General features: G+C 37.3%; 2 protein-coding genes across 3 annotated transcripts in view; one reads left to right on the forward strand and one right to left on the reverse strand.

Annotated features, from left to right (window-relative positions):
• Positions 1–201, reverse strand: part of PDCD10 (programmed cell death 10) — a 43707-nt gene extending 43506 nt beyond the window's left edge. Inside the window, exon 1 of the mRNA XM_045851617.1 lies at positions 51–201. The gene's annotated coding sequence lies outside the window, so the exon portion shown is untranslated. The remainder of the gene's footprint in view (positions 1–50) is intronic.
• Positions 202–910: 709 nt separating this feature from the next.
• Positions 911–21415, forward strand: part of SERPINI1 (serpin family I member 1) — a 75659-nt gene continuing 55154 nt past the window's right edge. Inside the window, exon 1 of one of the 2 annotated variants that reach the window (XM_045852018.1) lies at positions 911–1048. The gene's annotated coding sequence lies outside the window, so the exon portion shown is untranslated. The remainder of the gene's footprint in view (positions 1049–21415) is intronic. The other variant, XM_045852019.1, reaches the window with a different exon arrangement.

Here is a 21415-nt window from a genome sequence, read left to right on the forward strand (position 1 = left end):
TGTGCTCCGTGCAGGGTTACAGGGACTCGGACAGACAAGCCACACCTTACCGGCTACTGAGGCACTGACTTCACTTCGCACCTTGGAGCCCTCTTCAACTCGTATCAATTCACTCCGGCGACGCCGGAAGGACCCGAGAGGAACCAGGCGTTGTCCGGAATCCTGCTCAGCCGGAGTGCGCAGAGGCCTATGGGGACTCGTAGTCCCATTCGCCGGCGTGGTCGGCAATTCCTGCACAAGCGAGACTACAGTTCCCGACAGGACGCGCGGTTGAGCCTACAGCGATGGGTGGGGACACTTCTAGCCAATAGTGCGAGAGTTCCCTGCCTTTGCGGGAGGAGGTGAAATGAAGAGTGAGGGTGCACTGAAAGAAGAGGAAGGGAGGGGTCAGCTCTCACCTGCGCCAATCAGGGTGCGGGGTCGGCCCCGGGGCGACTCACCCGTTGTGGGGGCGGGAGGAAGGGAAATGGGGTGGAGGGGAGAGATCGAGTTCGGGATCGTGGAGCTGCTGAGCCGTGGACGCGGGCGGAATGAATGTATTGGGGAAAATGCCGAGACGGAGGGAGGGTGCAGTGTAGGGAATGTTCCATGGCTAGAGAAGCAGCTTTCACGAAGGTGGCGGAGTCCCGGGCAGATCGGGCGGCCAGACTTGGGAGTCGGGTAGGATAGGTTTAGTCCGTGCTCCTCGCGGAGGGACTCGGGCGGGGCGTGAGGCAGCTTCAGGTGTTGAGGCCACGGAGTGAGAGCTGAGGGTTCCCCAGGGAAAGGGAAGCGGCAGAACAGCTGCAGGAGTGCAGGCTTCAGGAACGTACGGGCTGCAGCTTCCCGCCGCCTCTAGCTCCGGCAGCGGCGGGAACAAGTAGGGGGAGGAGCAACAGCTGCTGAATTCGCCAACTAGAGAAGGGAGAGGCGGAGCTTTTGTTCTGTAGCTGCTGAAGGCGCAGCCTGGACTGTAGTTTCCCGGGAGAGGAGAGCAGAAACGGGAGCGGAGCGCAGTCGTCTGAGCATCAGCTCCCGCATCCCGCCAGGGGTTGCAGGTGTGTGGGAGGTAAGCGTGGGTGTCTCTTCTGGCGTCTGTACATTGACCCGGAGAAAACATCTTCCAATAAGAATTATATCTAGGCACGGCTATAAAGAGTCTCTGACTCGGGTTAGAGAACTGGTGCAAACCCCTTTAGGTGCAATGTACATTTTTGGACTTTAGGGGCGGGGGGCCGGAAGAAAAGGTGGCCTGACTATGTAAAGGGTGTGGTAGTGTTTTTGGTTTGAGTTGTGCCTTGGAAACTGTTTTGGGAGATCCTAAGATTGAGGGAAATTCTGTTAACGTTAATTGAGAAAAAGGTGAATGTTATCTGGATAGGTGTGTAGCTGGTTACAAAAAATTACGTTGATACAGAATTACTTCAGAACTCTTTAAGTGGGAAAATAACTTCTTATTCTTCAATGTCTACCATTTACGTTGTTTTATCAGATTATCCCGCTACCGACCTGTTTTCCAGGGTGGTTGTACTGCAGGTTCCTAGAATTGAAACAGATCTATCTGTATTACAGAAGCAAATGCAGGCAGGAAAAATCAAGATGACTAAACCTATCGGAAGTGTAACTTTTGCTAGCAATAATGTAAAAATATGTTTTAATAGATGGGTACTTAGCTTTCCTTCCAGTGGCTATAGCATATTGGAACAAAGACCGGGACTTAGCCTACAGTACGAACATATGGTGTACTTCATTGCTGTTCCTAATTCTCTCAATTGTCCTGGTGATATTTGTACACTTAAAAAAAAGTAAATAAAAAAGTACAAGGAAAGCTGTAAGAGTATCTTCTGCTTAAAGAGTGTGCTAATTGATTACCCTTCATATGTGTTACGATAGATTCAGAATTAAAACACTTGTAATAGTATCATAAAATAAGTTTATTCTTGGCATTAAACCGTGTGTGGTTTCTTTTAATGTAATTAAATATTTATGGATGAAAATGTTTTAGTACCAGGTAAAGATGGAAGACATACCTACCTTTGTGTAACTGTATGATAATATTACAGCCTTTCCCTGTTAGAGAAGTATGTAAAAAGCTATTTGCCTAGTTGTTTTTCTTAGAGAGGTTCCCCAGATTACATAGCTTTTAATCATAGTAGCATATTGCAGCACATTTTGCTCTAAAATGATTTCATTGTGACAGCTGTATATTTCAGAGTCTGCCTGAATACTTTAATACTCTGGAAATTTTTTTTTTGAACGCTGGTCAATAAATTGGAGTTATTATCTTCTATTTTCTGATTTTCAAGCTTTCTTGAATTACTTAAGGATTTTATTTCTGTAAGGCACACAAAATTCCTTTTTGAAAAGAAATGGCTGGAAGGAATTCTATTCATAGCTTAAAGTTCACTCTCATCTGTATGCTGCTACCAATAAACCTGAGACTTATCAATGTATTTACTACTCCCCTGCAGTATCCCCTCCCACACTCTCATACACCAGAGCAACAGAGAGGCTGATACCTCTTAGAAAAACAGCAGCCTTTAGATTGTCCCCAGGCAGAACAGGTATGTATTAAAAGCAGCAGAGAGCTTAGAAGGAAAAGCAACAGTAGCCACTAAACTTAGCAGCCATGGTAAGGGTCTGATTTTATCTTTGCTATATCACAATTTTCTCTTTGCTACATCACAGGAGACTCAGTTAACGGACATAGCTGATATGACCCTGTGAAAATATTTTGGGGAGAGAAAATGGGTGTTAGGGTATAGTGACACTTGGAAAAGATTGTTTACCCTTGTTATTTGTGATCAAGTGGACTGTCCTGAATTAGTCTTAGATTCTCTCCATAGATTCTCTCCAGACTGCTAATGATTCATTTTGTGAAATTGAACACTTGCTGTCACTGGTTTATTTTTCATGTAATAACAATAATTAATAACAATTCCAGCAATGAAGTTCTTTCAGAGGCTTTACTAAAGGTCTTTTTGAAAGAGTTTTGTTGGAGATCAGTTAATAAGCAAGTAAATGGGAAAGAAAATAAATACCAAAGTGTTGAAATTCACATGTACTTTGAATCCCAACTCTTTGTAGATCTTCTACTCTGAGGATTAATGAAAGATAGAATATCATTAGGAATGAATGAATTTGTGGTATTAAAGCACTGGATTTTTCACTTTTTTCCAAGATGAATTCTTTTTATTATGTCAATGAAGGAGGCTGGGTTCCTATATCATTTGTAAAAAGATCATGTTTTTATAAATGAGAAAATCATTAGCAATATATGTTACATGGGTATTTGTTACCTTGATGTCCTGACACATTTTAAACTGATGGTCGCATTAAACCTTAGACAATCTGAAAACATTGATTGTATGATACTGGTGTTGAAAAGGTTTAGTACACAAGAATGCCGAATTTTATGTAAATCACTACCGAGGTTAAAAGCATATTATTTATTCTGCTCTTGATTTTTACTATTTGTGTATGGCTATCAGTGACCATATGATACGATGAGAAAGGAAAACCAGTGGAATGCAGAATGTCTCTTGAATGGAAATGTTCTGGGGATGAATGTTCTTTAGCCAAAAGACTTAGCTAATTACAAAATATATTTTGGACTTTTTTTAATTTAAAATTCTAAATATAAGCCTATTGCATAGCATGAATTTCTCTTTCTAATAGGAGATTTACTGATAAAGGTTCAAGATCAAAAGGTTGTGGTGCAGTGGGGTGGGATTAGGGGCTTTATAAGTAGGGACAGATATGAAGAAAACTGTTTAAGAAACATAACCTTAGCAAGAGCAAAGAGGTTTATCTTTCTTTCTTTCTTTCTTTCTTTCTTTCTTTCTTTCTTTCTTTCTTTCTTTCTTTCTTTTTTTTTTTTTTGTTAAATGCCTATAAGTGATTCCTGGCCTTCCCCCACCCAGTCATTGATTTTTAGAGGCTTGTATCCATACAAGGCTCTAAAAAGTAGTATATTCTATACATCGTCATTTTGATTGGAATCAGACTGACATTAATTCATTAGATTTTTGAATAATTATGGGTTATTGAAGCAAAGCAGAAAAGAATGTATATATATACAGTCACTACTAAGTGCAACTTACTATTGTTTGGATATAATATTAAAAAGAAGTAAAAACCAAAAATGATGTTTGGCTCTTAATCACAGAGGTACTTAAACCAGACACTAAAGATGAACAAGAGTTACATGCACACACGCCTGTCCCCTTTTATAGCAAACTCCTAAAGGTAAAGACTGCTTTGGCAATCAGGATTTTTATAGAAACATAAGGATTTTTTTTTTGTTTTGCTTTTAATCTTCCCTTTTGTTTTCAGAATTTATTCAGTGATTGTGTTTTAAGTAACTAGATTTCTAGCTCCTGTACTATACACTTTCTTCTTTCTCCTGCCGATTCTGAGCACTAGGTATCATGCTCAACATAAATAAATAGCCCTAGAGCCATTTACTGAATTAGAACCATTGACCAATAGTTTTTAAAAAATTTATATTGAACTCACTGGGGTGACATTGGTTAATAAATTATATAGGTTTCTGGTATACAATTCCATAATACAGCATCTGTATATTGCATTATGTGTTCACCACCCGAAGTCAAGTTTCCTGTCACCATTTGTCCCCACCACTTTACCCTCTTCTACCTCCCCCCACCCCTTTTTCTCTCTGGTAATTCCCATACTGTTACATCTGAGTTTTTGCTTAATCCCTTCACCTTTTTTACCCAACTCACCAAACCCCTTCCCTGCTGAGAATTGTAAGTCTGTTTTCTCTATGGGTCTGTTTGTATTGGTTTGGCCAAGAAGTCCATATAGTTTTTTCTGTAAAATAAAAGATATTTTTTCATTTTCACCAATCACTTTATTTGGATATTTTGAGTATGTCAGCTATCTCCTGCATGGATCACATTGATTGTGCTCAATTAATGTCTCAATTTGATTGCTATTAACTTCAACTTGTCTACCCGACTGTGGAGCATTTTCCAGTGAGAAATTTCTAGCACTAAACTTCGCAAACCACTTTTAACACATTCAATCAGTCACAGCACCTTCTCCACACACTGCACATATCTCTTGTTTTGTATTTCAGTTGTGTTTTTACCTTTCTTGAAATAATAAAGCATAATATGCTGAAATGTATTTTCTTCCATCTTCAATATTAAAATGGCTACACAAAAATTCACCAATTTTGATTTTTTTAAATGCATGCTGATATGATAGCTATCACAATACAATCTAACGAAATTGTTTTGAATGAAGTTAAAGACAACTAAGCACTACTAAAGCCATCTTATGGGGTAAAAAAACAAACGAACTTTTTGACCAACCCAATATTATGTTTATTTGGTTCATTAGATTCCACATATAATTGAAATCATATGGTACTTGTCTTTCTCTGACTTGTTTATTTCACTCAGGATAATGTTCTCCAGGTCCTTTCAAGCTGTGACAAAAGGTAAGATTTCTTTTTTTAAGGCTGAGTAGTATTCCACAGCCTTTTTTATCTACTCATCTACTTATGGGCACTTGGGATGCTTCCAGATCTTCGCTATTGTAAATAATGTTGCAGTGAACATAGGAGTGCATTTATTCTTCCAAATCAGTGTTTTTAGTTTCATCAGATAAGTTTCAAAAATAGAATTGCTGGATTGTAAGATGTTATGTTTTTAATTTGGGGGCGAAACTCCATACTGCTTTCCCAGTGGCTGATCCAATCTGCATTCCCACCAACGGTGAACAAGAATTCCCTTTTCTCCACATCCTCAACAGCACTTGTTTGTTGATTTATTGATTATAGCCATTCTGACTGGTGTGCAGTGGTTTTAATTTGCATTGCTTTAATGATTAGTGACGTTAAGCATCTTTTCAGACATCTATCGACCATTTGAATGTCCTCTGGAGAAGTGTCTATTCAGATCCCTTGCCCATTTTTTAATTGGACTATATTCATTGAGATGCCTTGCACTTTGGTAGACAAAAGTCAGTTGACCTCACAGTATAATTGCTATTAAGTAAGCCTACTGAGACTGTCTTTGTGCTGGTTAGCCTTTGCAAAAATGTCAGTTGAGCCCAATTTGATTCCCACTATGTAGGCTGCAAAATGACTTATCTACAAGTTTGCCTGCCAGTGTTTCTAAATTCGTCCCAAGGATAGGGAATATAATATGGGCCTGAGGAAAAGGCTCTCCCACCATGTCACCAGAGATCTTTTTACAACCAGGGAAGCCTGCATGTAGCTCACCACCATTTTACCTCAGGTAAAATACCTTTGTTGAAGCTTATCTATAAAGAGCACATTTCGTTCTATAAAAACTGAATCTGCCTATCCACTTTTCTAATCATTCCTTCTTAGAGAGAGAGAGAAAATAAGAAGAAATCATACTGATTGTGTCGACATGCGTGTGGAGTTGGGCATTTTATTTTTTGCACATGACCTTGCAGAAATAATGTTAGAATTAAGAATTCAAATGTTTTTCCTTTCATTTATTTATTTGTTTGTTTGTTTGTTTGTTGTCATTGTATTTTTTCCATTACCATTTATCCCTAGTATACATCCTTACTACAAAAAAATTTTTTTTTCCTTTTCATTATTATAAGACCTGGAGAAGTCTAGTTAATTGTAAATAGTTCTTAATTTAATAATTGCAGATATGTAACTGTCTTTTGTGTTTTAACACTCACTAGCATACTTGTTGGTACAAATAGGCTTGGAGCTAATCATTGCTTCATCTCCCTTCCTCACGTTTCTTTGGCATTACTCTAGTGCTTAGCACTGTGCCTCGCTGAGTTCATGATTGTCTTTACCAGATGCTTAGCATCTTCAGAGCTAAGACAGTTTCATGTACCTTTTTATCTGAGAACCTTATGCATAGTCTATACTTGGTAACAATTTGTTTAAATATTTGACAACCTACATGAAGTACCATTTTGCATTTTTCACACTCAAGTACACTAGAAAAGTGAATTTTTCTTATACATCCATTTTTAGTATCAAATTCAGACCTCTGCCCACAACAGTTGCTTATATAGAAGTTAATATAAATGTTGCTGTCTTTTGTTGGCTTTCTGAATGAATAGAGCAAACATTGCTATTAAGTGCAACCTTGCAGGTGTGTACTTTAAAAATAAATTTATTAATTGGGTGTTGTTTGAAATTTGTTTGGTTTCCCCTTGCCTCTAAAACTTTGCTGACTTAAAGATGTACTTTTAGGTGACACTCCCCACACATACATACACATACATTTTAGGACTATTTTTTCTTGGTATAGAAATACAGACTTAGAGAAAAGTATATAAATGTAATATGAGGCTTTATCTTAACCAAAATTTAACTGGTCTTGAATGTTTTCTTTTTAGTGAAATGGTTACATTGGGAGGCCTTATTCAGGCTTACTGTGCCTAAATTATACAGGTATTTGTCATCTTTGAGCCAGCACGGGCAGGGGGTGCGTTCTGAGATTTGGCACTAAGAGAGCTCACTGCTGGCTGCCTGCACAGCACAGCTGCTGAAGTGTGCACATGTTACTTCAGATTCCAGCCACTCCTTCAAGGCCCCCTTCTGGTTCAGCCTAGGAAGGGACTCTTCTGAGCTCCTTACAGCTCAATTTAGTATGGGAAGGAAAGAAGATGGGGAATTTACTTTGATTTAATAACCTCATTTTCCTAAGTGTATTGTTTTTCCCTTATACAGCTCAGATCAGAGTTCTCAGTAACAGTAACTCAGATGTCATAAAGCGACATTACAGTACAATTCAGTAATTACCTATCAGCTTCATAGTCCATCATTCCTCCTCCCCACTCCCCTAGCATTTTGGCTTTTCCTTTTGTTATTGTTTATTGGCTTAAGACAGAGTAAAAAACATCAATTTTCAATTTGTTGCTCTACTTATTTATGCATTCACTGGATGATTCTTGTATGTGCCCTGGCTTGGGTTGGAACCTGCAACCCTGGCATATGAGAGTGTCACCCTGACCAGCTGAGACCCCGCCAGGACGCATCCTGGCTTCTTTTGAATGGACTCAGAAGAGCTCACGGATATACATTGACATCTTTCCCTACATTGAATAGCTTCTGTTATTTTTTGATAACTTACATTTTGTTTTGAAAAACTAGTCTTCATTTGAGGTCCTTTTATCTTATGTAATTTGAAGGGTTAATTTCATTGTTTTCCCACCTTTAGTAGTATGCTATAGATACTGTATTATGATGTATAATTTTGGTCACTCACTTAAATCAGTTATTGGAGCATTTAATTGTTGTGTACTTCACAGACCAATTTAAAATCATTGAAGCAATTAATGTTTTTTAAATATATTCAGCCTTCTAGATAAAAAGCCTCTAAAGTATCTCAAATTGCTTACAGATATTAAATCACTTGCTCTATGTTCAAAGCAGGTTAAATTGTATATCATTTCATTTAACATATAATAACTGGACGAAATTTCTACAATACCACTATTTTCACAGCTGTGTAACAATGATATAATTTTTGCTTTTGCTAAATAAAGAAACATCAAAGAAATTACATATATTATGAGGTCTTGAGCACAAGGTACATTGACTAAATCTAAGACAGGAAGGCAATTTTTTTTCTGTATTTCAAAGTTTCTGATGAGCTCTTTTAAGTATAAAATGCTAATAACTTAAAATTATAAAGGCCTAATAACTATTCATGTTTTTAATATAGCATCAGATTTAGCTAATAATGAGTAAGGTAAAATTAAACATTTTGAGAAAAATCTTTTTATCCAAAATTATAATTTCCTTTAAAGATTTTATATATTTATTTTTAGAGAGAGGGAGAAAAAGGGAGAGAACCATCGATGTGAGAGAGAAACATTGATTGGTTACCTCTTGAATGTGCCCTGACCTGGGACTGAACCCACAACCCAGGCGTGTGCCCTGACCAGAAATTGAACCAGCGACCTTTTGCTTTGCAGGACATTGTGCAACCAACTAAGCATACCAGTCAGGGCTCCAAGATTATCTTAAAAGCAAGTTTTTATACACATTATGTGGTCCAGAAATAATTGACAATTTATTATTTTTTTAAGATTTTATTTATTTATTTTTAGGGAAGGGAGGGAGAAAGAGAGAGAGAAACATCAATGTGTGGTTGCTGGGGGCCGTGGCCTGCAATCCAGGTATGTGGCCTGGCTGGAAATCAAACCTGTGACACTTTGGTTCTCAGCCAGCGCTCAATCCACTGAGCTACACCAGCCAGGGCATAATTGACAGCTTAAAGTATCTATCAGTTAGAAATGCGTTCAGTTTTATGCATGATGTCAAAACAAGAGGGATTTATTTTCCCAAAACAAGAAGTCTAGAAAGTAATTCTTTACTTTTTGTTTAAAGGCTCAGTTTTGTCAGGATTTTGTCTTCGGGCTTTCTCTCCAGCTCACTGCAAGATTGGCATTTCCGCTGATTCCCATATCACATCCCAGTTCAGGGCGGGAATAATGAGGAATGGGTGGAGATATTGAACCTTTCTCTTTTAATCAGGAAGCAAAAAGCGTTTTCCCAATGATCTCCAGCAAATGTTTGCTGTGGATCTACTGGCCTGTGGCAGGTGGCTGCCCCCAGCGCTAAAGAGGATTTTGGGCCTTTGTGATGGATCAAATGGAGAAACATGGTTTGAGAATGAGTTTTGAGTAACCAGTCAATAGTTTCAACTATAATCTGATAATTAAAACCTTGTTAACTTTAAATTGTATTCCATCTCATTCTGACTCAGTGGCACTGGTTTGTCTGTTTTATCCCCAGATTAGGAAACTCGCATCTTCTTAACAACGTTTTCATTCCTGTGACTACCACATTCCAAGTTTCTGGTCAAAGGACGATTTTATCATAAACCTGCTTTAAACCTCAAAGTATCAAAAATTTCCCTATAGACTTCATTTGAGAATATGGGTATAAGGAAATGAAAAGAATTCACAATTGAATATTATGATTGTTTTTAAGAACATTTGTTATCAACGCAAAACAAGCCATTGTTCATAGAGAGGAATTCACTGTAAATTTTTTTAATCCTGGGAAATGGTGTCATTATCCATTTCTAAAATGTAAAAACTTACTGACATCTGTGCTGATTATTACCTAAATTATGACTCCTTACAATGATACATCTTAAACTTTAAGTGATGACTCCTTGAAATAGGAAAATCTGAGGAGAAAATTGAAACTTGAGAAAATAAAAACCCTATTTTTTCAATATTAAAAAGTCATAATCAAAGATGTTGACCATAGAACCTTGGCTATATTTCAGTTTTCTGCATTTCCATATCAACACTTTATTGTCCAATTTTTACATTTTATCATGTGACCTTAGGTGAGTGGCTTTACTAGGGCACAACTTTCCAGACAGATATTACATATAAATTTCTAACTTACTCTTACAGTCTGTAGCATGGAGTTGAGTGCTATAAAGATATACAGCAAAATACAGGTTGGAGCAAAATACAGGCTGTCCATATGGAAAATAATAATGAATAATAATACAAGAATGAACTCTTGCGCACTCACAGCTGTAAAATTACTTTTGGCCACCTTGTATGTGAAATCACTTATTCCTTGATAATTCAAGACACATATGTATATAAACAAGGGTATGTATTTTAGGACTGTAGCATTGCAACAGTTACTCTGGTACAGGTCCAGAAGCAGAACAAAGTGCTCTATGTTGTCATCAGGGAAGGCTAAGCTAGAGCTTGCTGGTTCACTACCTTTTTTTTGTAAATCAAATTTTATTGGAACACAGGAATGCCCACCATTTGCATATTGTTAAGATTGCTTCCTTGCTACAATAGCAGAGTTGACTCATTGTGAAAAAGACCACATGGCCCATAAGCCTAAAATATTTCGTATCTGACCCTTTAAAAAAATGTTTGTCAGCTACTAGTGTAAGAATGTGGGCTCTGAGGTCTGACAAAACGGTTCAAATTTGGTTTTTAATCTGTAGCTTGACTCAAGGGCTATTTATGTGATTTCACATAACACACATTGCACAATACCTGGCATGTGGTAGATGTTCGTTAAATATTTACTGAATTTATTCAATTGTTATTATGACTTACTATTTTAAGTGAGCTGTAACTTTTAATTCAAATGGAGATTTGAATCTCTAAATTTAAGTACTCCCTACCCCTACAATAAATGTTTAGTAAACTGGGAACAGTATCATATAATCATAAGAAATTTTTAAGAGTTGCACAAAATGTTGTGTAGTGACAGTAAGATTGATGTAAAAGCCAAACAGCCTAAATGTATAGAAAAGTAAAGCCCAGACTTAAAAATACAATTACAGGCATACCTGGGAAATATTGCAGGTTTGGTTCCAGACCACTGCAATAAAGCAAATATTGCAGTTAAGCAAGTCACACAATTTTTTTAGTTTCTCAGTGCATATAAAAGTTACATTTACACTATACTGTAGTCTAGTAAGTGTGCAATAACATATGCCTAAAAAACAATTTATAAACCTTAATTTAAAAAATATTAAAATATCTATTTAGTAGTAAACGTTAACCATCATCTAATCCTGTTGGAAAATGGGACCAATAGACATTCTACACAGGGTTGCCACAAACTCCATCCGTAAAACAAAACGCAGTTCCTTCCAAGTTCAGTCAAGTGAGGAATGTCTGTAATTAAAACTAAGCAGCATATTGAATGTTGTAGAAAGCCATGCCCGTCAATTAAAATAGAGGCAAAGATACTTTATGAGAACTTAGAGGAAGATGATATTTAAAAGTGAGTATACTAAAGAGGAGACATCACTACCAATCCTACAGAAATAAAAAGAGATTCTTAGGGAATACTATGAACAATTATATGGTAACAAATTAGATAACTTAGGTGAAATGGACAAATTCCCACAAAAACTACCAAACAATTTACAAAGAACTACAAAATCTAAACATAGACTCAAGAATCCTCAACAAAATACTAGCAGATAAAATCTGGCAACAATAAAATACTACATACCATGATCAAGTGGGATTTATTCCAAGAATTCAGTTAGTTTAACATGAAATAAATCAATGCAATATGCCATATCAATAGAATAAAAGACACGATCATCTAAATAGAGGCAGAAACATTTGACAAAATCCAACACATTTTCATGATGAAAACACTCAACAAACCAGGAATAGAAAGGAATGTCCTCAAACTGATAAAGGACATCTATAAAAACCCCAAAACTAGTATCATTTTTTTAATTGTTGTTCAAGTACAGGTGTCTCCATTTTTAATTGTGAAAGACTGAATATTTCCTCTCAAGATCGGGAATAAGAGAAGGATGTCTTCTATTCAACATTTTACCAGGGGTTCTAGCAAAGGTAGTTAGGCAAGACAAAGAAATAAAAAGCATCCAGGTTGGAAATGAAGTAAATCTATCTCTGGTCACAGATGAACTATCTTGTATATCACAAAATCCTAAGGAATACACACACATACAGTTAGAACTAATAAACAAGTTCGACAAAGTTGCAAGATATTGGAACAAGATAAATCAATTGTATTTTATACAGAAGCAGTGAAAATTCAGGAGTAAATTTAATGAAGTACAAGAGTTTTACACCAAAACCACAAAATGGTGCACAAACTGTCACTAAAAGAGATTAAAGAAGACCTAAATAAATTGAAAGTTACCTTATACTTGTGAACTGAAAGACAATATTGTTAAGATGACAGTATTCCCCGAATTAATCTACAGATTCAATGCATGAAATTATCGGCTACCTTTTTTTGCAAAAATGTACAAGTGGAAATGCAGAGAATCTAGACATACATGTATGTATCAAATGGAAATAAGAGTTCAGAAACATACCCTTGCATTTATGGTCAATTGGTTTTTGACAAGGGAAAAGATAGTCTTCAGTAAATGATAAGCAAATGGATATTCACAGGCCAAAGAATGAAATGGAACCCTACCTGACAACATATACAAAAAAATGTAACAAAATTGATCACAGGCCTAACCATAACAGCTGAAACCATGAAACTCTTAGAAGAAAATGGATAAATTATTGTCACCTTTCACTGGTCTGTGATTTCTTAGATATGACACCAAAAGCCTAAGTGACAAAAGAAGGTATAAATAAATTGGACATCACCGATTTGAAAAGTTTTGTGTTTCAAAGACGCAATCAGGAAGGTGAAAAGACAAGCCTCAGAATGGAAGGAAGTATTTGCAAATGAAATACTTGGGAAGAGGCTTATATCCAAAGACTATAAAGAGCTCTTAAAATAAAATAAAAAAAGAAACAAAACCTAAAACAGTTAAAATAGGCAAAGGATTTATGGAATCTAATGAATAAACTGAACTAACAAGCAAAACAGAGACAGACTCATAGATGGAGAACAGATGACAGCCATTGGGGTGAGGGCAGATTGGGTGGGGGGAGGGACTGAGCAAAAAGGACTCACCACAGGGACAGCAGTGTGGTGATTGCTGGGGGGAGGGGGTATAAGGGGACTAAAAGGTGATTGGAAAAAATATAATAAAGATTAAAAACAAATTAGTTCACCCAAAAATCTGTACACAAATGTTCACAGTAGCATTATTCATAAGTCTCAAAAGGCAGTAAGAACACAGTGTCTATCAGTGAATTAGTAGGTAAGCAAAATATTGTATAGCCATACAATGGAATATTAGTTGACCATCCAGAGGAATGAAGGACCTGATAGATGCTGCAACATGGATGACTTTTGGAAACATGCTAAACAGGAAGAACCAGACACAACTGACCACATTTTATGTGAAGTACCCAGAACAAGCAGATGTATAAAGACAGAAAGTAGATTAGTAATGAGAGATGGGGGAGGTGGGGAGTGGCCACTGATGGTTATGGGGTTTCTCTGTGGGGTGATAAGTTTGTAAAATTAGACAGTGGTGATGGTTGTATGGTTTTATGCACATATTAAAACCACTAAATTGTACAATTTAAAAGTGTATATGTAAAAGAGTGAATATAATATAAAATTTAAAAAAACATGGGGAAGAGTTATGGAAGATTGAATTATAAGGAAACCAGTCTAGCAGAGGAAAGTGAAATAGAAGGATATATTCTCATATTGTCTGGCCTCAGAACACCAAGTAAAACCAATGAACAGAGACTAAAAATCTAGTCACACTTTGTTAACGGTGTGTTTTTATTTAAATTTTAAAATGAAGGGAAAAAAATCAAACACCTAAACAACATCAAGCATTAAAAATAGTGAAGATGAAAACATCAGCCTGTCATCACACCTCTCCTCTGCAGCGCCTGGTGACGGAAGGTAATCGAACAGTGTGTATGGAATTGCAATGGAATAAGCTTATGATTCCAAACTCCTTGTCCAGCCTAGCTATGATTCAGTGTGCATAAGAATAAAAGAATGGGGCAGGGCAGAGCTACGGGGTGGGGGTGAGGGGGTTGGAGAGGATGGGGACATCTGTAACTGAACGACAATAAAAAAAGAACAGAATGATTTTTCTCAGTCATAATGAGGGGAGACCCACACCGCCACCACCAACAATAATAACATGCATACGCAGAATTCAAGACCAGGACTATAAAATAATGAAATAAATGACATTTAAATAGTTTCTGCTACTTCATTTTAAAATAATATGTTAAAAACATGCCCTGGCTGGTGTAGCTCAGTGGATTGAGTGCGGGCTGCGAACCAAAGTGTCACAGGTTCTATTCCCAGTCAGGGCATGTACCTGGGTTGCAGGCCATGCCCCCCAGCAACTGCACATTGATATCTCTCTCTCTCTCCCTCCCCTCTTCCCTCCCTCCCTCCCTCCCTAAAAATAAATAAAATATTTAAAATAAAATAAAATAAAATAAAAAAACAATTCTTATAAAATATATGATGTCTTAATGGTAGAAAAAATAATACTGTGGATCGAGAACTCCAAGATCACTTCAAAAACAGGAAAATGTGGAAGAAACCATATTTAAATGCCTTATTTTACAGTTTGTGGAGTCAGAGGTTATTTTATTCTTCACATTCATAGAGAAAAATATATTTAAAATCAAAGCAAAAAGAGTAAACAGGAACCATGACAAAAATGTACACAAACTTATTACAATTACCGGTGAGGTTAGTCCTTTATTAAAGGTAGAAACAGCCATGCTGTGTGGATAACACCCAGTGCACATTTTTTTAAAGACTTATTTATTTATTTTTAGAGAGAAGGGAAGGGAGGGAGTAAAAGAGGGAGAGAAACATCAATGTATGGTTGCCTCTTGTGGGTATGTCCTCAGCTGGGGACCTGGCCTGTAACCCAGGCATGAGCCCTGACTGGGAATTGAACCCATGGGCCTTTGGTTTTCAGGCCTGCACTCAATCCAGTGAGCCACACTAGCCAGGGCTCACCCACCTCACTTTCTAAAGAGACTAATAAGCAAAATAGTATCAGTTAAAAGTAAAAGGATGGCAAAGCAATAATAGATGAAATCATTCAAAAATATAGAGTGGCCATACTTGTGAGACAAGCATACTGAAGGCAAAATAACGCTGATCTGTGCAAAGAAGGAGTAATTTATATCGGCAAAGATTTAATAGCTGTGAGCCTATTTGTACTGGTCATATCGAAGTAAAATACACTTCAAAAATCCAAAAAAGAAAACATGGCCCTTGGGGTCAGATCTGGATTCAAGGGAAAAAAGTAAACCTTGAAAGTTAAGAATAAGGAAAGGACCAACATGAACTTGGGAAGAACCAGAAGCCGTGACACTGGCCCAGAGGTGGTAGCAATGACGATACACATCTGAGGAAATTTGAGATGCAGATTCAATAGTTTTTGGCTCTGTAACAGCTACAGTATAGGGATTACAAAACACGTCAGAAGTCAGCCCACAGGTAAGTGTATGTGTGCTTACTGTATTTGAAGGCCAGCTAGTTCTCTGTAATCCCCAACGGCCTCTTTGTCTTATATAGAGAATGTTGTCTTATACTGTTTTAATGGAGACCCAGCCAGCTGGGGCTAAGGAAGAATACGAAAGTTTTGAGTGTGAGCAATAAAGTAGAATGAATGATTGTAATAGTTCAAAAAGTATTGTAAAAACAAAAATACTTAATGTGGAAAAGTTTTTAATTTCTACCACAATAAAAAATAAGTTCAAAAACCTTAAAAAAGATTAGTAGTTATAAATCAGTTGAAACATTTAAATGTTTGTCTTAAAAGGATTATGTTCATTCATCTGCTTCAGTTTACTTCATATTATACAAAGTAATGGCTTATTGAGACATGATACACCACTATGTAAAAATCCTCACCTTGCTTCTAGATTAATGAAGACAGTTTTAGTTGAAATACTGTCTCATTTCCTCTCTTTTCATTTTTGTTGTTACTCTCATTTTATGTTCCTTTTATGTCCCCTAATTGGAAAATTTTAGTTTTTGATTTGACACCTGCTTCTTAACTGCTACAAAACATATTAATTATGCTTACTGCCCTTATAAAAAACATAACGTTCAGCTAGCTAACTAGCATAAATAATCCATCACTGGGAATCATTAACCATCTGTGACAAACTAGAATTAATTACTATCTTTATACAAGCAAAGACAACCATTTGATTATAAGGCTGACAAAAACATAAACCCAGTTTCACTTTAAGTATAATAGTGCACCAGCTCATATTTCAAGTTATGTTTTCTTTCTTGCCCTTAGAATACCTTGTAAATGACAACCTTTAACAGGAAGATCTCATTTATCCAGTAGATTCATAATTCCCACCAAAGTACGCCGCTGAACCCAGGAAATAAGCTTCCTACTCCAGCCAAATTTCTTGCTATAAAGTTCATTTTATTCGTCCAGTATCCCCTTAAGCCCTCATGTAGAGCCTGTTTACTTTGAATATACCATTTAATTTACTATTTAATAATGATTAGCCCTGCTTAACAAATTAACAGTTATTTAATGATAAAAACCTCTTGATATTGGTGAGGGGAGGGAAAGTTGGAACTAAAGAAATCATCGCTGTCTGAAGAATGCCTGTCGTGGTGCTTCAGTCAAGTCTAGTGGCCTGCACCTGGGACCATGTTCAGTCGGCATTAGGTGGATGAGTGAAAAACAGCAAGTTCAGAATGATGACATTCAGACGTGCCAAAGAGGGAACTTTTTATAAAGTGTCATGCAAGTGATGAAAGAAATTTCGGTCCTTAAGTAGTTAATTCATGGATATTGGCAAAATGCAAAGCCAGGGTGACTTATTTTCAGAGAAATTCAGAAGAACAAAGTGTTCTTATGTATTACAACATACCCACATATGTGTTCATCCAAGCATCTAATGTTTGCTAATGGCAGCATGTGTATTGTAGAACACACATGAGAGATGACTGGTTGTACATCATGATGTGGGCTTTCTCTTTTTCAGGTTGGATTTAGGAAATTCTACAAGAAGTATTTCAGCAGCACAGTTTACCTTAGGAACATAGGCTACTGCTCATAGAGATTAATGAAACAGAAAAGGCAAGCTGAGCAATGGGTTCATGATCTTGTGCCTGCTACTTGTTTACACATCCTGTGGACTGTGTTATTAGTGCATGAAGAAAAAGGCAGAGTAGTAAGAGAACAGTGGGTACTGTCAGAAGGAAATCCAGAGTACTTTACTGTTGTTGTTTTTTTTTTTTGAGACTGAACTTTACTATGACCTAAGCACTGTGCTAGTATCTTTACCTACATATATTATACCCCCTAATTTTTATAATAATTCTATGAGGTAAGTACTACTTTGATCCCCGTTTTATAGGTGAGGAGAGTGAGTCATAGAAAGTTATGGGGGTTACCACAAGCATCACCACTTTGTACCAGGCTTACATTTGTTTGTAGCCTGAACACGACCCATTCATTACTTCAGAAGTTACCGTAATCCTTGGTGTGTTTCTATAGAATGAACCATAGTTACTATGCAGTGTTTTGCAACTTGCATTCTGCAACTGTGAAATCTTTCATTCTTAAAAAATTAAGACATTTACAATTATAGGCTTGACCCTTTAAAAATAATGAAATCAATGTATAAACATTCTATCATTAGGCAAAATGAAGTATGTCTAGTGATAATACAGAAAATCCACCACAAGTTTACTTTAAATAAGATATCCCAAACTGTCAGCTTGGCAAGGTGACATTCTCCCATCTCATCTCATCCCAACTGCATTGTTTGGCATAATTTGTTTTAGAGGAAAAAATTTAGGTGAGGAGTACCCTTTTCAATTGCCACTCCTGTCTGTTACCTTGGTCCAGTTCACACATCTGACATCTGAGTTTGTAATCCCAGCTTAAAATCATGAGCCCTGGGTACGTTTAAAATACGCTATTGAATTTAGTAACATATTTTTGGACTATGCCTGTTTGATAAAATGAACTAGACCTGTGATTATAGAAAGTAACTCAAATTGTATCAGAATAGTTTTTCAAAACCAGTCTTTACAAGCTAATATTAAATTATAGAGCAGTCAGTCATGCCTGTTAATGTTCTTTAAATGTTTTCTCCCTGTAGAAAGGAATAGGAAATCAGAATTTTTTAAAAGCCAGACTGAAAAGTTGAGACGTATGAAATCGCACACGCTTACCCTGCTGAGTGTATAGATTTCCCAGGGAATAATATTGGGGGTATTAATAGTCAGAATCTAGTTATGAATTGTCAGTGGCATTTTCAGGCTGTCAGCTTAATTGCCAGGGTAAAACTAATGGGTAAGTGGTTCAGCACGATTTATTTTAATATCTTTTGTAAAAGAGGCCTCTAACGTTAGCAAAAGATTACTACTCAGGTACCAAGAGCAACATTTTAGCACTGTTTACTTTCCCATGATATAAGTGGGTTTTGTTTCAAGTTGTGTTTTATAAGGTTGAACTTTATGAAATTGCCCAAATGTGGCTATTTTTGACCTACAAAAAAGACAATGCACTTCACATTGTTCAACCTCGTACATCTGTTATTCCAACCTAGAATATATCATTCCAAACTGGGAAAGTGTTTTTTTAACAGAAGCTAAAATAGTTTGGTTTCTAGGTTAGTAATTACCATGCAAATTGTCCCTGTGCTCTGCCAGGCCCTGTGAGCACATGAATGATCATTTTCTGTCTTTGTCTCCCTAAGTCTTTAACTTACGAGAATTTCTCAGAGCTATGCCATAGGCCGTCTCTTCCCCACACTCCCTAGGAGGGAAATCTCATCATCCTGATAATCTTTTATGTGCTGAGCACTCCCAAATGCATCTCTATCCTGGATCTGAACTCGATCCTTGTTTATCAACACCTCCCTTAACTTTCCAAGTACAGGTCTCATAAGCATCCCAGATTTACCTATTCAAAGCAAAATTCCTGATCCCCATCTCTCAGCCTTCTCTCTTCATGGTCCACTCTTCCCCATCTCAGTGAAGGGCACACCTACCCACCCAGTGGTCCAGGAGAAACCCGGGTGCCATCCTGACTTACTGTTCCCATTACCTGTGTTCTGTCCAGTTCTGTTAAATAAGAATTTCCACAATCTATTTACTCCTTTTCTGTCTCCATTGCAGCCACTTTAATCCAGCCACAATCTCCTTTCGACTAGATGGTTGCAATAACCACCTAATTTGTCCTTGGGCTGCTACTCTAGATTCCCTGTAACCCAGTCTGTAAATAGCTTGTTAAATGTTCTGCATTTAAGAGAATATGTGACATCCTTGCTTCCTCAAAAACCCTGTATGAGCTGCCCCCTATCTACGTAACCCAGCCTCCTCTTTCCCTTTTGTCCACTAATTTCTCTCAGCCCCTCCTGTTCTTATCCTTCCTGCCCTTGGGTCTTCATTTTTCCCCGTGTCTGAACTACTGCTTCCCTCCTTAACTCATTTATCCTTCAGCTCTCAGGCCAAACAACACTTACTCAAACAGGTATTCCCTGATCCCCTCCCCAGTCTAAAGCAGGCCCCCGTGATTCTTTCATATAGCACATTACTATGTTTTCTTCATTGCATTTAAACATAGTTTGCAATTAGATGCTTGTGTGTTTGTTGTGCTAACTAAGCTCCACAAGGCAGGGCTCTTGTCGACTGTGCTCCTCACTCTGCGCCCAGGGCCCAGGTACCTACTGGATGCTATCTGCTTCAAGTGAAAAACGGTCTATCTTGTATGTTGGGGCTTGAAGAAAACCAGAGTGTTCAGAAAGGCTGTGATGCTGAGGGGCTTCTGAAAGTGGGGTGTATAGGTCATGGAGCACAGGCTGGTCTCAAAAGTCATCTTCCGTTTGGGTGAGGTGACTTTTCTGAGCCCTTACATTGTAAGCTTTTGAAAGCAGATACTTTGTCTCTTTTGTTCACTGCTGTATCACCAGTGCTTAGAAAAGTGCCCGGTATATAGTAGATGCTTAATAAATATTATGATTGTTGAGTGAATGAGCTTGTTTCCTCTTTTGTGAAGTTCCTTTCTTGTGACACTGAGGGTTTTGATAAAAGAAAACATAGAAAGTGCTTAGTAAATAGCAGGTACTCAATAAATGCTGGAAAACATAACGGCTTTTTCAAAATGTAATTCGAATTTTTATTTATTTATTTTTAGAGAGAGGTGAAGGGATGCAGAAACAAGAGGGAGAGAAATATCAATGTGTGGTTGCCTCTTGCACATCCCCTACTGGGGACCTGGCCCACAACCAGGTATGTGCACTGACTGGGAATCGAACTGGTGACCCTTTAGTTTGCAGCCCATGCTAAATCTACTGAGCCACACCAGCCAGATCTGATTTACTTTTTTTATACCAGTGATTCTCAAAAGCCCTGGGCTCCATGAAGATTGAGAAGGAGGTAGGGTTGTGGCGCAGTGAGTTAGTTGGGTTAGAATGCCTCTGCAGGCTTTTCTAAACTACTTAAACTTGTTCCTTACATCCACTGCCTACTACAGAGTGGCTATTTATTTATATTTATTTTTTTTATCTGTAATAATTGCCAGCTTTATTCTTCTGGCTAAGAGATCCAAAGGTGATTTAGGGTTTACATTTTAATAGTTATTTCACCAAGAGTTTTTAGGTGCCCCATTACCCATATAAGCTAGTTGCAAATTTTGACTCTTATTTAAAAAATTAATTCTGTTGATTAAAAAATATGTATAAGCAAAAAGAAAACTGACACAACACAGAAATAAGCACAGTTAAGTTTCTGATGCATGTATGTGTACACATACCCATGCACACACACAGTTTGGAATTTCATCCTGCGTGTGAGCTGATACGAAATGTGCTGCTTTGTAACTTGTCGTGTTTTACTTTATAATATGCAATGCACACATTTCATGCATGTGTGTGAAACTTCCCTACTGAAAAATAGACCTGGAGAATGGGCCAAAATACAAAAATCCAAAAACATGCTGATAATAAGGAAACTAGAACAAAATTTTATCAAATGTTTAAAAATAAAACAAAGGTAAAGGATACAGCGGGAAATGCC

Source organism: Phyllostomus hastatus, unplaced genomic scaffold, assembly GCF_019186645.2.
Source record: "Phyllostomus hastatus isolate PE091 unplaced genomic scaffold, TTU_PhHast_1.1 phas_contig_86, whole genome shotgun sequence".
Classification (NCBI taxonomy): Eukaryota; Metazoa; Chordata; class Mammalia; order Chiroptera; family Phyllostomidae; genus Phyllostomus; species Phyllostomus hastatus.